At 40.0% G+C, this 17,243-nt stretch overlaps 1 protein-coding gene across 3 annotated transcripts in view; it reads right to left on the bottom strand.

The window, feature by feature from the left end:
• zfhx4 (zinc finger homeobox 4) overlaps window positions 1-15,944 on the bottom strand; it is a 72,766-nt gene extending 56,822 nt beyond the window's left edge. For 2 of the 3 annotated variants that reach the window (XM_056738004.1, XM_056738006.1), the window contains exon 1: window positions 12,429-13,360. The gene's annotated coding sequence lies outside the window, so the exon portion shown is untranslated. Of the gene's footprint in view, window positions 1-12,428; window positions 13,361-15,809 lie in introns of those variants that run through there. The other variant, XM_056738005.1, reaches the window with a different exon arrangement.
• Window positions 15,945-17,243: the final 1,299 nt, after the last annotated feature.

Here is a 17,243-nt window from a genome sequence, read left to right as displayed (position 1 = left end):
CAGCTCAGAGCTACGAGTGTTTTGATATGTGGCAAGTATCTTGGGATTCTGAGAGCACCTCCAGCTTTCATATTGATATTCCGCATCCGATGCTGTTTCATTGACAATCAACAGCGAAGCCGGGCAACTTAAGTGTGCCCATCAATTTCTTCTCGAAAAATCACTGTTTACTACGGCGAGCCGCAATGTATTATCCAGACATCCTCAAGCGCTCAAGATGTCTGATGAGCGCGCAAGAACGACTGTTTTAAATCATCTTCCATCTTTTCAAAGAATTACATGCAGGCATCTCTTCAAACCAGCCACAGAAGACAATCACGATAGTTAACATGCTCGCTTTCCCACCCAAAAAAGAAACTAATCTCAAATACATACCTTCTCTTAAAAAGCGGCTCTATGTTCTTTTGAGTGCTTTTTCCCCCTGTTAACACCTTTTGAGCAATGTGCACCAATTCTATAAACCGTTCTAAAATTCCTCCGACATGTAACTTTACAGTGAAACAGCCTCTCTTGTCTTGCTTTTCCACTTCTTTTCGGTGTGAAAAGCAAAGTCTACAAAAAGAAAAAACAAATACTAAGATCTTCCCTACTTGGAACCGTGAGTGCTCTCTCTCTTTCTTTCACTCTCTCAAAACAATGAGGACGGATCTTATTGCATGGATATGGCTCCCGTTCCCATTAGAAGAAAAAGACGGCAAACAGTGTTTCTACCTCTGTTTTTTAATTAAGACCGTCTCGGTTTCTCTCTGTTCTCAGCAGAGACGCTGGCTGTGAAGTGATTAAAAAGAATCTGATCTGATCAAGAGACGGGAATAATGGAGTAGGAAAGCCAGGTTTGCTAAGTTCTTGGAAAAAATGTGCCTCCCCCACCCCGATCCAGCACACATACCCCCCTTAGAAAAAGATTTCACTTACCCTTTCTTGCCTAAACAGTTTTTCAGCAGTTTTTTTTTTCTGAGACAAACGTTAAACGTTAGCATGCACACGTGTGTACCGTGTCAGTGAAGTGGAACTACACTACAAGAGCGTAAAAAGCCAGGAAAAATAGGCAAAAGCTCTCCGAATTATATCCGATGTAGGAAAGGTCACCCCGGCCTCTGCCGGGGCTTTTCTCGACACCAAATCCTCTATCAAAATGTCATAGCGAGTTAGGGAAAGACAAAAGAGAGGCACAGCATGCAAACTGCACATATATCTAATCCTAACAAAGCCATGAATGGGTCTTCACAAGTCTAATTATACTTGTTTATTTGTTGCCATGCAGAAAGAACTGACGAAAAATCCATCAAAGTGGTATTATCCAAACATCAAGAGCTTCTCTGGACTCAGAGGACACCGGGAGGCTTAATTCTTTCTTGTTTAAGTCCAAAAAAGAGAGAATTGCAAAGAGGAGAGAGAAAAGCGGTTGGGAAAAAATGCGGTTTTGCATGACCCTTTTTTCACAAAGGCTTTTCCTGACCCTGTTCATGCCCAGAGGTGTAACAGTAGAAGTAAGAGATCTCCCCTGTGCCATAACCACATTTAAGGGCCTCATTTTCAATACGCACTATATGATTACTGTCGGGTGTGGCAAATCCACATCAGCGAAAAACACATCTATTTAGCTGCGGAATCTTGTTGTACAAATTACCTTTCTGTGGCATATTGCGCAATTTAAGGAAGACAAGATACATTTTCACTGCGGAAACAAGATCTATGACATTCAAAATCCCTGTACAGACGTTACTTTAATTTCACTTATGACCCTTTTATTAAAAGAGAAAAAAGGAATGTTGTGCCTGTTCGAGTTTATACGCCTCCCTCGCCCGTTTGAAAACTTTTAACAGGAGGGCCGGTATCAAAGGGAAACATAATCTACATAGCTAATGTCTTTTCCCAATTCAAAGCAGGGAAAGCTGCAATTTCTCTTCGCTGACAATCTGGAAACACTCTGGAGTTAATTACGCCTGATTCGAAATGAACCGCACAAACAAAGGCCAGTCTATGTCCAGACTATTATGCTGCATTAAACGGCTTCAAGCTTCCTGCGGATAGTTCGGAGGCTCTTCCATTTCCCTCCCCTGCCGTCCCAGCACGGACAGAAATGCCTGCACACACTGGAATAATGAAAAGGCCGGTAAAAAAGAATGTGTGACGACCTCTTCTGACACAGTGCAAACTTTCAGTCCAAGTCACCAAAAAGGGTAGAAGGTAATTAAGTTTGAAAGAAAAGGTCCTCGCAACAAACAATGAGGCTGTGTCTCTGAGGAGGACGGGGGGTGGGACTGGGGGGGCACAAAAATCATTAACATTCTTTTTCAACTGTGAAACAGAGAAGGAGGGGGAAAGGGGAATATATGCTGGCAGGTTCCTCACTAGTCTTCCTCTCTGGCCTTTTTTTCACCCCACATCTGGTTTCACATCTTCTCTTTCTGGTGCCCGTGTCCACGTGACGGTATATCATCTCTTAAACTCCACGTTTCTCTCTCTCGCTTTTGATCTGCACCCCAATGGGAGGCCTTGCAAAGTTAACTTCACCAGTTAACTGCATTGTAACTTGGATGGGGTTAAAAGTGGGCGGTAATGAAAACCACCCCACGCCTGCCTACCTGAGATGCATCAGCCATCTTAGTCTTGTGTATTTTGCCAAGCTGCATGCAAATGAGCGTGTTACACTTTTCATTAATGTGACCAAATCCCACGGTGAGTCTCGCTGGCTAATAAGTAAAGCACACTTATGTTTCCACACACATCATGCAAACAAACAAAACAAAGAGAGACATTGACAGAGATTATGAGCAAACGCAGAAGTGTGTAGTAACAAAGCAAAGCGGCGCATTTCTCAAAGGAGGCACTGGCTAAAATTAGACTTGTTTTCTCTGATTCACTGGCTTGACGTCTCGTGATCTTTCTGCTGTCCACACAAACACGAGTGACGAATATGTTTGCTTTCTGCTTTTTTCCTTTGCATGTGTGTGTGCATCTGGGCCTTTTTCCATTCTCAACAAGAAAAGCAGAGAATCTAATTGTAGCTTTGCCAGCTCGTGTTCAGTAATCGGCCTCTTTGTCTAGTTTTTTGCTGGGCAGGATTAGAGTTAAAATGATGACTGACTAATCCCTTGATTTCCCTGTGCTAAATAAATATTAATCTACTGGTCAAACATGTTCTTGCAGAGTCCAATACATACAATATGAAAGCGCTTACCAGTTACATAAATCACAGTTTTACGCACATCTGCTCAAAAGCAAAAGCTCACGGCCCTCTTCCAATACAACACAAAAACAAACTAACTTACTAAATAAAGGGAAATTAAAATTGTACGGATTTGTCGGAACGAGTGGCACTCACATGTCCGTGCTTCAAATCACATGTTTGTTTATGTTTGTGAATATGTCCTGTAAATAGCCAAGACAGAGTTGAACGATCCGCGAAACATTGCCAAGGCAGTTTGAGAACAGTGCAAACACAAACACAGCTCAGTAACACATATTTCACCACCGTAGAACAGGCAGAAATTAAACACACATATGCACGGTAGGGGGCTAAGCTAAAAATATACCCTGCTAAGCCTGTTGAACAGGTGTTGTATTTCTATGGTCTTCCTTTGTGCACTAACATTAACCTGATGAATGTTTTGACACTTGTCTGTACAGGCCAGCAGCAGAAAACAGACGCCATTTCTAACAAGAGCCTATTTTTCCTTCGCAGATTTTGACCTTTTCGTGCAGTCATCTTCCCGAGAAACAATAAAAGTTTAAAGTTCACGCTGCTCTGTAAAGACAGCGCATCCAGTTTCCAAGTCCTGTAATTATCTAGTATTATAAACATAATCACAGGCCAGGTATCCCTGCATGCATTCCTCCGCCGTAAGCTATGTGCTAACCCAGGCATTCTTCACGCAGGAATTTTACAAAACATGTCAAACAATCTATTAAAGCATGAATTACTGCTAACTAAGATCTGCCATGCAAGACGAATGCCTTTATAAGGCAGGCCCAGAGATCGTGCTCCAGATATCCCTAATTTCTGGAGCCAGAGAATTACTAATTAACTTAAGGTTTGGGCCTATATTTAATTAGTGCGCTCTCCAAATGAACTTTAGACCAAAGGCATTTGCTTTTTAAACAAACTCTGTTCAGACAGCTGTTGCGAGTTTACCCTTCTATGGCCACGAAAAAACATTTGTTTTCAGTGCCATCATGGGGTCATTATTTCTTTAAGAATGAACCGAAGTATTCGGCTCGAAAAAGTGCACACTTTAATTGGATTTCACTCCAAACAAACAACTGTCAGATGTAATTAGAGTGAGTCGAAATTAGGGCCACGATATTCCATTATCAAATAAACAGAATGTCACGCAAACTACCGATTCAATTTTCAAAGTTAATTTCGAGGAATCGGGGAGTCAAGTTGCTCCGTCTGCTTCCTACAATTACCAAACAAAATGACGCACATATTAAAATGATTAATCCCTTTCTAACTCATTAAAAAAGTAATTAATTTAATGGTACGGTATGGGAGAGCCAAAAATGTTTTTTTACTTTGATGAAAAGAGCATAAGTATCTGCAAGCAGCACTAATGAAGAGAAACAATAAAAGAGTCTGTGGTTATTGCCACTTGTGCCATTTGAGAGCCTTTATGGACCAGTTTGGCCCGGTTGTAACATTATCGGTGGGCTGCAGTGGGGCAGGCCACATTGTGTTATGCCATTCAGACGGCTACGGCCTCAACGAGACACTGGGGGTATTTTAAGGTCAATGACAACCTAGAAGAGAAAACAAGCCGTGGATCAGCGTAACCGCCAACTAATTAAAGCAAAGAAAACACATTATACCTACAGCTCTGAATGGTAATAGTCAGGGGAAAGAATGATTTGTTTTGCTATCAAATGCCATGCAGTAATAAGCATAGAGCTGTGGTAAGGGAGTGTTTTGAAATGCAAAGCCCAGATGCAAGCGCATGAAATGGCACATATACATTAGTTTCAACAAACCTCACAGAGTCTGGCATTAAATGGAAAATAATCTTTGCTTTTCTCTGAAATTCTTTTAGCCCTTTCGCCCCCCCCCACCCGTTCCATCCTCCGTCAGATTTTACAGCTCTTCAGTCCACCGTTTGTATGCATCACTTGATCTTTGCAAAGGGCTCTGATTTGATTTTCTTCGAAATACCCCAAAGGACCTCAATTTTCCTTAATGGTTTTTTCATTCTCTCTCTATAGGTCTTTTTTATTACACCTTCAATACTTTCTTTGATTGTCCATAACTTAAATTGTTAAGGCTAAGGCAAGACAGGCGCCCTATTGTCTACGTTAAAACTCGAAGACATTTTCAAAACGAGGACGAGTCGAGGCAGAAAATTGTTGATTCTTCAAAAGCCCAAACTACCCCAGATATCAGACCAGATGGATACGAACGCCAGTTATCTCGTGCCTTGTCCACTGTTATTTTCTCAGTTCGATGTGATTCTTCGTTCTTTTCATTTCATGCCCACTGCTCTATGTTGCGCATTTAATCTTGTCGCTCTATTGCTACATGCCATTAAAACTAAAGAGAAGACACAAATTAGGACCTTGAGCACCCACACAAAACGATCCTTCAGTCCCTGCCGCTCATCTGCCCTGATGGAAAGTCTAACCCCCTTAAAAGCAAATAATTAAAGATGATTCCAACGCAGATGCCAGACAGGATATGAGGAGTCTACTATTAACCAAATACTTCTCTGGGGACTGGAGCAGCTTTGCTCAGTCTCTAGACTAACACAAACACTGGTTCAGTGTCATGTCTGGAAAACTCGTTTTTTTTCACACAGGTGGAATAGCCATGTTAATATCCTCATCACAGGGCCAGATGAACTAAGCTGCACGAATATTCATGAGGGCAGGCTCTCATTTATCTGTTTAGATAAGGCACTACCGGTCATACATATTCAATTATGGTCTCATCCCTCTCTTGACAACTAATAATGGGCTTGTTATCCAACTGAGATTGGCAAGGAGAGTGTGCATGATATTTCTGACTGTACATATGTTCGAATGGAGGAGCTTTAAGGCGATCATATGGGGGAAGAAACTAGAATTGCATTGCACTTGTTCAGAACGACCTTCACCTGCTCCGAGGAGAATAACGGCCATGGATTGTAACTATAAACAAATAAAAAAGGCACTAGAGCTTATATACTACAATCCGTTGAGTGAAATTGTAACAAAATTATTATGTAAACAAAAACATATGCAAACTGATATCATATACATGAACATCACAACCTTTAACAACATCAACAACAGTTTTTTTTCTTGCATTATAGTTGTCAAAACTAGCCCAAATATGACCCAGTAGTAGGTACAGTATTTGACAGGCTATACGAACGCAACAGCATAAACCTAAACACAACTATTGCTTAAAAAAGCTTTGAATTGTATACTTTGCTATTTTTAACATAACAGTTTTTTCCATAGCGATGCATAAATGTTGCTTCAGTTAGACTACCATTTTCTTTTTTCCCTTTTTTAATATCCTGTCGAGAGGGCGTCACGAAAAACCAAAGAAGGCCTGAGAATACGAAGGGGAAAATCCCCTTCTCCGAAGAGACGCGAACTGACAGTTAAAGTAATGTGATCCCGACTGGAAGCATACCAAGAGCAACAAAAACATTAAGATAACTGCGTACAAAAATGAAAGTTCTCAATGAGGACAAAAATTACATTTCCTCACGATAACAAGTGCTTCCCATAACAAGCCATATGGTTGTTTGAAATGACCATGTCCTCATCGGTCATGTGTTCTCACACATCGGAGATCGTGTGTAATTCGGCTTTGCATCCAAGCTGCCGAGCAAAGCGTCCACATCTCACGGGCCAGCAGGGGTGGAGGGGGTGGTTTAGCATGGGACAATCCACTGAATACAAGTTTCACTTGGCAACCGGGCCCGCATCAACATCTGGTTGAGCTTGTCAGTACACGCCTGATTCGACCAGACACCAAAGCATGACTTGTCTAACTCTGAGCCCTGTTTGAAAGGCACAGACGAGAAGCGTCATCCGTGTGCGTCCTTTTCTTTAGCGACGGGGTTAAACAGAGTGACACTGGCACATTTCACAATTGACTCGAAGCTACACTTCCTTTTCACCCTTGGTTAGAACAAGAGACAGAAAAGAAGAGGAATCGCTTTGTTCCTGTGAACACATTCACCAGCAAAGACTCCTTTCCCTAGGTTCACTAGTCTATAACAGGTCAGTGAAAGATGATCAAGGTCTTACAGAACGCGACAAAACATGTGAAAGTATCTTTCGCGGCAGCTTGTGTTCATTTAGCGGATCAGTTCATTGGAGACGTTGCCGACGCAGAGATCACGAAAGCATCCCGTGCATCCCCCCCGACACAATAACCATTTCCAAAACCTCTTATCCATAATATATGAACGCTGTTCTATTTTTAAATTAAAAAATATTACATACATATTCCTGGCGTCCTCAATACCCTTCACGGTTTATTTAAGGGACACTAAAAAATTCATAAAAATATACAAATTTTTAGCATTCACAATTAAATCCCTTCCTGTTGAGAGTAAGGATACTGCAATTGAAAAAGCAAAGAAAAGAACGAAATCACATCTCTGCCGAATCCACTCCCTAGCCCTTCTATTGTGCTCGAATGCTACTGAATAAAGCATAGGGGCTGCTATTTACCAGTTGAGAGCGAGAGACCATTATCATACATATTACTTCACATGATGACAAAATTTGCAGGCACCTTGGGAGGCTTCAGAAATATGAAGCTTGCGCCTGTTGTCTCGAGTCCTCGACAAACATCTTCGGGGACAACCGAGGCCTAGAAATAAAGGAGGAGAAGGCACCGTTTCCATCTCGCTTTCATCTAAGTCACTCAGTCAACCATTCAGTGCCCCATTCAAAGCCGCCGTGCATTATGCAAAAAAATGCTAATCCTTTTCCGATGCTTTTTACACTTGTACAAACCCTGCATTCCCTTTCCTGAAAAGCAATTATATCAGTTTACATTTCTGTCAAAAAACAGGATTACTGAAAGAGCACTAGCACTGGAGCAGGCTTCCCCATCTATAGCTGAAGGAAACTAGAGATTAACTGAGACTGTATTTTTTCCTCTGCTACTCTGCTCAAAAAAAAGTGGAGAGGCCTTAAGAATGTGATTTAATTAGCCAAAGGGAAAAGAATAGATCTTTAGTTGCTGTGGAAACTCTTTTCTGACCTGACCTTCTCTTTGCAAAAAGCCTGAACAGAAAAACCCTCAGTCTGGTCTATTAATCAGAAACAAATTATGAAAGAATGTTGTCAGCCTCAATAATACCGTCCATTCTGTGGTGAGATCAGCAACAGCCCTTGCTCTTTTTTCCCCTCGTCTTTCCGTGTGTTTGACAGCTGAACACAACGAACTAGATCAGGAAGACCCTGGATTTGCATATGCAAATTTCCACATAAGGGAAACGTGTCTAAACAAGTGTGATTGTGTGGCAGATTAACTAGGTTGGTATTCTATTTCTGTTTTGGGGGCCACCATCGTAGCCAAGGCCATTAGTCAGCACAATTAACCCCATCTCCATGGATACTAATGAAATTTTGCAATGGTACAACTTAAATTAGATAGCTGGTTACGCGTTTCCACCGTCCGACTCAAAACCCATTATTTGCCGTGGGAACAATGAGCCGTTTGTGCTCAGCTGATCTCCACCAGCTGAACAAACCTCTGCGTTGACAATTTGCATATGTTAATAAAATTAAGTCCTAATTACATGAAACTTGTACATATTCAAATGCACTTTCCCTAGGCGCAATGGAGCTTGAACCCCATCCAAGTGTTTAACCCTTCAGAAAGCCTCTAAGCAGGGGTGGCTCTTGCTTCCACAGAAATGCCTTGGGGCTGACACAAAAAGGCCCCCCTTAATACATTAAGCTAGCTCCTGACTTCTCAGCTTTCCACCCACTGCTCTGCGGACCAGGGCAAGCACTGCATCCTCCGAACCAAATTCAATTGGGCCGACAACAAAAGCCCTATAGTTCCCCTAACAACAATCTGACAATTTTCTCAATGCTATCTACGGCAATCATGAGGAGTACACACACAAGCACACAAGCACAGGAGGTTATTAAACAGTTAATGTGGTTGGGAAACCACAACAAGCACCAGAACATGAGTACATAATAATCTGTTTATTGCAACAGCAGGGTAGATTTTTCTTGAATGGTAAAATAATTCATTATTGTTTTAAATTTCGAAGAATACAGCACAACTAAAACATTTCTCCCGAACATGATAGCAAAAAAAATGACAAGATTACACCCAAATGACATTCGGCTTTTGAAATTTTAATAGACAGCGAATCTTTAAGGAAATCGTACAGTCGCAGCCAGATTAAAAAGGCCTTTGTCCTCCACGTGTACGTTTTTTCCTTTCCAGTGAAATTAAATTGGTCTGTTCAAAGGTTTGAGATGAGACCAAACGGAAAAAATGTTTTATCACATATGAAATTCATGCCACCCTGTGAAGCATAGCCCAGATGGTGCGAGATAAAAAAAGCAAACACCTAATGATAGACAGCAAAATGCTCACAGGACAATGATAATGTGAGTAAAAAAACAAACAAACAAAAAATGTCCTTCTGCTTCAGTATTACCGATCAACAATAATGTCAATGACTAAATGTAATAACAAGCCATTTTCCAGTGGATTGAAGCTCTTCGTGCTACTGGTTTTGCCACATTCGAAAATAAAAACTGTATTTCTCTGTTTGCACCCCGAACAAGGCCTTTAAGGGAAAAAAAATGTTACAGAATTCTGATAAAAAGAAAACTAAAACCAGCATTTGATAGTTGTCTTTAGATTTTTTATCATAGACACTGTCAAAATATGTACATATATTATGTGTGTGTGCATGCTCCGGTGTGTCTACGTATGCGTGTATGCAAACAACGACATGCCAACATGTGTGTGTATTTGAATCAGGCTTCTCTTTTACAACTATCAATACTAGGATAACCACGAATTAGCATTCAACCGAACACCCAGTCATCTCTGGGCCTTTTAGCCAAATTGGGTGTCTTAATGTCACAAGCAGTGGCAGTCAACCTCTGCACGTTGCCATAGGATTTTCAATAGTGAACAGCAAAACGCAGCGATAGGCTTGTAGCTAGCCACTCCGCAGAGGCGGATTTTAAATCATCCTGCCTCTTCTATTAGACTTGAGACTTATTGAGGTAGAAACCATAAAAAATGAAGAAGGGAAATTTAATCCCTGAAATATTGATTTGCACATTAATATCATATAGGCAGTGGGCAATTTGGCTTCATGGAAATGACACATTGTCGACCCTTGGAGAAGCCTCAGCCAATCTTACTGCAGAACATGTCTGAGTCTCAAGAGTTATTAAGGGCTTCTCTCGTTGGCTTCACGATATGCCGAGATGCCTAGAATCAATCTGTTTCTGTTTGCAAAATTGTGACTTTATACAGAAAAATCTGCTAAAATATTAAATCAGAGCAAAACAAGTACACCAAGGTGCGGGGATTAAATAAAAACAGACATAACTGTGTTTTCAAAAACACTTGTAATTAAACACACACACCTCATACATCTAAAATGAAAACCCTAATTCACATTTTCCTCTTATTTCTAGGACGCCTTTTTCTATAGATCTGAGTTTCTTTTCCTAAATATAATATTTTTGCTGGAACTGTTGTTGAAGCACAGCATAGCAACATAACTGCTAAATGAAACACATTTATTTATAAATAGAAATACAAATAATTTGAATTTGATAAAATGTAGGTTTAATACGAAAATATGGAACACACTAATGCAAGCCATGTCTTTATAATAACAACGATAACAATAGTATCCATAATAATAAAACAATTATTAAACAACAATGATAACAATAACAATACATTTTAAAATAATATAAAATAATATAAGTGCATAAAATCGTCATCCAGAAAAAAGCTGCATAGATGTCCGATGCCATTCCGATTTGCAAATCCAGGTATCCACAAAGGATCGCATTACCACAAAAAGCCAACAAATCCACATTGTCTAATGAAGAAGACCAAAAAGCAGCTTATTTTAATACACAAACAAGGAAATATATTGCCAACAGTCCCGAGTAACCCCAAAAACAACTTAAAATCCTACAAATATAGAGATCCGGGCGGTAAAAAACTGTTGGTTTTGTTGGAACACAGAGCTGAGAGCGCGCACAGCGATACACGCCGCGGCTCTGTGCTCTGCCTCCCCACCGCCTGTGTTTTTTCTGTGCTCTCAATGGAAGCGATCGATGCCCTTGTCACTGTCGCGTTCCAATCGGAGCCAAGACTGTCTCACACTCAGCATCAACCCAAAAGCCAAGCGCTCACGACACATGCCACGGTCTTCAATGCCAATGTTAACAATTTCGCCCAAAAATATAAAACTCTGAACTTTAACAATCTACCGACATCACATGGTTTACTATAAACTCGGGGACAAATGCACAGGGAAATTATAAAGAGGATAAAAGGAGAAGAAACTTACGGGCAAGACGGAAGACAGAAGCCGTTTAAACACGGAATGTTTTTGAATGAAAATATTAATTGTCGCGTTTCTTTTTATTCCGTTTCCACGACGGCCACAGCCATGACGGAGTCCGGGGATATGGCAGCAAGGACCCTCGGCTGCTGTTAGTGCTCAGTCCTTCCTATCGTTACCATCGTACCATCCGCACCGTGAAGACTCATTTAAACGTTGCAGGTAATCGTAAAATATGTAAAGAAGCATGTTTTCGCTATATGAGGTAACTGTGCGCCTTCTTGGCCGTTTCTTAAGACATTACTGAAACACATGCCGGTCCGGAGCGGGCTTTACATTAGCCGACATAACAATGTAAAGCCTTCGCGCAATAGAGGACATATTTACCTTAAATGACAGGTAACCGTATCGAACAGGGGTTATTACGAACTATATGGGGTCTATTGCCTTTGCTATACAGCATACTATTCGTTAATATGTAAAAAAGCCCCGCTATAGGGTTTGCTGTGATGAGGCGAGTCTAACTACTGAGGCGAGCACAACATTCGCGAGCACAACAATCTGAACACTTTTCTTCTGTATCAGCGAATAAACATGCTCAACGGGTGTTCAACTTCATATTAGGATAGTGTAGCTCCATATTAAGCGAAATATAAGTTTTAAAACGTTTTAAACGGTGACGCCTCCTGTGTTACAGCATATCGCATGACAGTTCGCAGCTCCTCAACAAAACGACTGTTTTTCCAAAACGGAGGAAAATATGTAGACTGACATTTGTCGAAATTACAGCGCGCAAAACCGTCATCCGAAAGCGCAATAACGCAGATTCGGCGTGACGGGTCGCGAACGAAAATCAATACTCGACCTAAATTTAACACCAACTACTCAATAAAAGTTGAAGAAAAAACTTACTTTCTTCCCCCGCAGTTCCCTCCGCTTCTTCTCTTGATATGGGATTTTGAAGAAAATCACATCCAATGACAGCGAAAGTAGGTAACAAAAACGATAAAAAGAAAAAATATAACAATAATCCTCCAACTTTATTGGAAAAAACGTTAATACTATAGTGAGAAAGAGAATGAGTCGATCCTTTGGGTCCGGTTGTGTAAAAGATGTGTCGACGACTGCCTAGCAGTTTCGCTTGTGGAGGGGTAAGGGAAAGGAGGAAAGGAAATGAAAATCCGATATGTCTTTATTCTGCTAATTATTATCGTTTTAGCCCTGTTTAAAAAAATGGCTGATTAAGTTGAGTGCGCATGTCTTTGTGTGTCTATTCTCGATATGCACTCTGGGAATGAGAGAGAGAGAGGGGGAGTGAGCGCGTGAGGGAGGGAGAGAGAGCGCGCGAGGCAGAAAGAGAGAGACGTAATTAGTTAGGTGATCAACAGTCTCCACATTGCAAATGACGCGCTGTTTCAACTTGGAGAGCCGAAGGGCTGAACGGGCCAGATTTTTACAATGATCTAATGGGGGAAAATCTTTTTCGGTGGGCAAGACGTCCTGGAACAGGCCTGGAACATTTGGTGGGACAATAAGAGAATATGTTCTAAATATTTAATGTTTGATCGAAGCTGCGTATTTGAAAGAAAATAAAATAATTGCAGAAATTTACAAAACATCACTATCGAGGAATGGGAATCTTAGTCGGGTGTTTTTTTTAAAGGAATATATATTCTAATCTATTAATCCTTAGTATAATTTTTACCAGTGTTGCCCGAATAAAGAACATTTTAGGGAGATAAAGATACTGGATAGGATATATAAATGCATCGGTAGGCTATATTAAAATGTTCAGATTTCAAAAACAGAAATATGTATATGGACAGCAGTAGTAATACAATAATATCCTTAAGCATAAATGTAAAATATAATTTAACAGAATGTTATCGAACGTGTTTTAATGATTAGGATACAGAACAACGCGATTACAAATAATATTTCTGCTTTTAAACACTGAATGAATGAAATACAGTGTAAATGAAGAAAAGACAACAAGAGAGTAAATCCGCGTGACACATTTAACTCTTAAACAAATTAAAACAGTATCAACCATTTTAGTGTTAAAAGATATTACTTTTAAAATTATTTGTACTTATTTATTTCGTTGCACTGTTAGAGAACTACAATTTGATAATATTGTTTTGATTTTGCAAGAGATAGCCTGAAATATGTTATAATCATAACGTTTTGCCGCAAACAAAAAATATATTAGATAACTAGTGTATATATAGAAAATGTCACCTTAAGAAAATATTGACAATAAAGCTTTCCTTGGTGCAAAATAAATACGAACTAGACAGTGAATGGGCCTCGGGATTACAGCCCATAATAACCTATTTCACATTTAGCTAATGAACTTCACAACCTCACATTTCCCTCATCTGGCATTTTGTTCATATTCAAACTCTCATACAAATGATGCAAATGACCAGCTAGTTTTGGTGATGTCTCCTAAAATGTCGACATTGAAAGGAGATCCGACAAGATGTTAATCGTGGAGAAAATCAAGAGATCGGCTCCTCTTTATGAAAAAATCGAAGGGGTTGAATTGAACGAGCCTCTGTTTCCGGATCGCACGATAAGGATGCTATGGCAGAGCTGTGTTTGCAGTAAAACAAGAGCACTTGGATTGGCATGTCTTGGATATTGTGGGTCTTTGGATGGGCGAGAGGTGGTCAACAGAGGCGTTACTTCTTCACCCCTGATCCACTGTTTCTAGTCCTCGGGGGACTCGTGCCTGCCAGACCCAAGTGGTGTTTCAGCAGAATGAACGAGAGAACAGAAACAAGAGAGAGGCGAGCATGCGGCAGGACACGGAGATTCAGATTTTACCTTCATATAAAGGAAAAGCAAAAGCGCCGGAGTAAAGGTTATTTCGCACATTTACCACCGACGACTGTATTTCGGCTGCTGACCGCGGAGGACTTTAAAACTATTGATTTAAAGGTTTCACCTCTTATGCAAGTATACTTTGACGGATATGTCTGTGTGCCACATTAGCGTACTTTTAGCACAGCTGTGCTCTCGTTTGAACTGCTTTGCACGGTAAAATGGAGAAAGTAGTCGGAACTGAAAGGCTGGCAGTGCTTATCTCCAGCACTTTCAAATCTGATCGTCTCCTCCCTAGCCTGATTTCTGCTGTTCTTTCTCTTTAGGTTGAATGATGAACCTTATTTGTATAATTGAATTCAAAATGATTAAAAAATGAATAGACTTTGTTTTTGAGAGAAATGTCTTGTTATTTTATATTTTTTAAGCTATGACGTGTGTATACAATTTATCATCGGTTATGATGGCATGCAATTTCCTCAATATAGATGCACAAATAAAATCACAATGTTTATTCGTTTTTTTTACATTTTGAAGCGTGTCTGTGAGACCAAAAACTGCATGCATATTGATTTCAGTGAAATGTCAATAAAGCAATCATAATACAATTCGCGACCTGTGATTTTTTATAATCGTCTTTCTAAAACGTATGATATCTAACAATGAGTTGCGGGTATTCGGTACTTTTTCGGTTGTTTGCTCGTATTGTTTGAGTGAACGACTGTCCTGCCCCAGAAATGAAATGTTTGGCAAAACCGCCTGGCGCCCTCTGGGGTCCGAGAGGTCAGGTTTTGACAGTAACTGACCCTTACTAGCCGCAAAAAACGTCCAAAAATGTTCCACCAACACAGAAATAAGCCAGCCACCAACACCAAAAAATAAAACCCACACACACATCACGAAAACTTTGAAAGTTGTCACTGTTTGTGGAGGACGCGAAAATCGCACCTTTTCATAATAAATAGGCAAACATGCGTTTCTCAGAAAGAAAACATGCGCATGCATAAAAATATAATTGATTGGCTGTAAAATCGCGTTGCGTGACTTTATTTGATAAAGTCGATTTACAACAAACAACAACAACACCCAAAATAACCAAAAATCTAGAATCCATGCGACAAGAAAATTTATTTCAGTTATTACAAAAAATACCAATGTTATTTCCCACACAAGACAGTAGGACAAACTAAATTAAAATCATTTGCGTTTCGAAGGTGTCCCACAATGGAATCTCACATTCTCTCATAAAAACGAAAGAAAAATGACTAACATCCACTATAAACACACATTCTGCGTAATCTGTCTCCGACCAAATCAGTTTGTCCTTTAAATAACAGTTATACTAAAGCGACATTTCACGTTTCATCTGTAAACGCATTATATTTGTTTTACATGTATAAATATATTTGTATATACATCTCTTAAAAACCACCACAGCTAAAAGTTAAAATAAAAAGCTTCTACCTTTGGTACAAAAGGGCATCCCGGTGTCCTCTGTCTCTGATGCTCCTCTTAAAGCATATGGAAACTCTTTTGAAAATGCCTAGATTTGGCACATTGTCATTGTAAAGAGCGTTGCGCGGTGATGCTGGAACAGAAAATGGGAAATAAGTTGGGGATTGGGTGCTGCCTCCCTCAATGCGGACTTATCTAACTTTAATTTCATAAAACGCAAGCCTCTTCAGATGACACACAATGCAGAAAGCTTTTAACAATTAAGACGGTCTTGTAGCTTTAAAACAAAATAAGATAAAAAGAGCGCAATGCTTTTGCGCGCTCCTATTAAAAAACAGAATCACATATTGTCAAAATAACAGCGTGTCTGTGAATAACGTCTTGGTGAAATCACTTCCAACGCAAAATCGAGATTCACAAATGCTTGTTTGTAAAACAGTGGACTTTCGATCAATATATTGGGACATTTCGATCGATTATATAAACGAAAATCCATATACGACATGAGACCGGTATCAGCCCAGCTTTCACCTTTCATCAGAAAGAGAATGAGATGGACGAGAGCTGTGAGAACAGAAACAAGCGATTAAATTACATTTATATTAAAAAAGCACTTCCAGATGCAAAATTATAGAAAAGCATACTGCTTTTAGAAACTGCATAGCCAACAGTGTGCACTTATAAAACACCCTAAATAAAAAACGTCTTGCTTTGTAGACAAATAAAGAAATGTGAACCAAATCAAATTTAATACATATTGCTTTTGTAAGTAAGGCTGTCAAAAATACATTTAAAATAATTAAAAAAATCAATCAATGATCTGTTCAAGCGTTACTGATCACTTAAAGAATATTTAAATAATTGACACGGTTGTGGAAAAGACACACTTTTAATGACAGGCATCAATATGATCATTTATATTGTGATGTGTGATGTCAGTGGGGGGATTGTGAAAATTTGGGAAATTGACATGAGCTCTCTCAGCTGCTGCAGGTCCCGGGATCACGGATGAGGAAGGCGGTCAGGCACGCGGTGCCATTCTGTTTATTTGATAAAGAAAATCAATGAGAGTGACTGTGGACTATTTAGCGAGACGTTTGAGAGGGGAAAATGGTTGGTTGAAAAGTGACTTCAGTTGGCTGGTCGATCTCATCGGGAAATGTACACTAAACTACACTCTCAGAGACATACTTGGTCCGCTCTTTGAGTCCATTCACCCCCACTGCCCCCTCCCACTTGGCCCTTTGCTCCTCGTGGTGCGGAGGTTTTTATTGTTGATCCCTCTTTAATAGACAAACGGCCAGGAGTTGCATCTTCGGCCATCTATCCTATAGCTTAAGCCAGGCACTGTCCATCCAACGAGCACATGATTGTACAGCAGGGTTTTGTTTATTAATAACGAGGCATATCATTAGATTGTGAGGTATTTCTTCTTGATAACTT

Source organism: Triplophysa dalaica, chromosome 23 (genome assembly GCF_015846415.1).
Source record: "Triplophysa dalaica isolate WHDGS20190420 chromosome 23, ASM1584641v1, whole genome shotgun sequence".
NCBI classification, from domain to species: Eukaryota; Metazoa; Chordata; class Actinopteri; order Cypriniformes; family Nemacheilidae; genus Triplophysa; species Triplophysa dalaica.
Note: the sequence above shows the minus strand (reverse complement) of the source record. Positions and strands in the feature narration are given on the sequence as shown.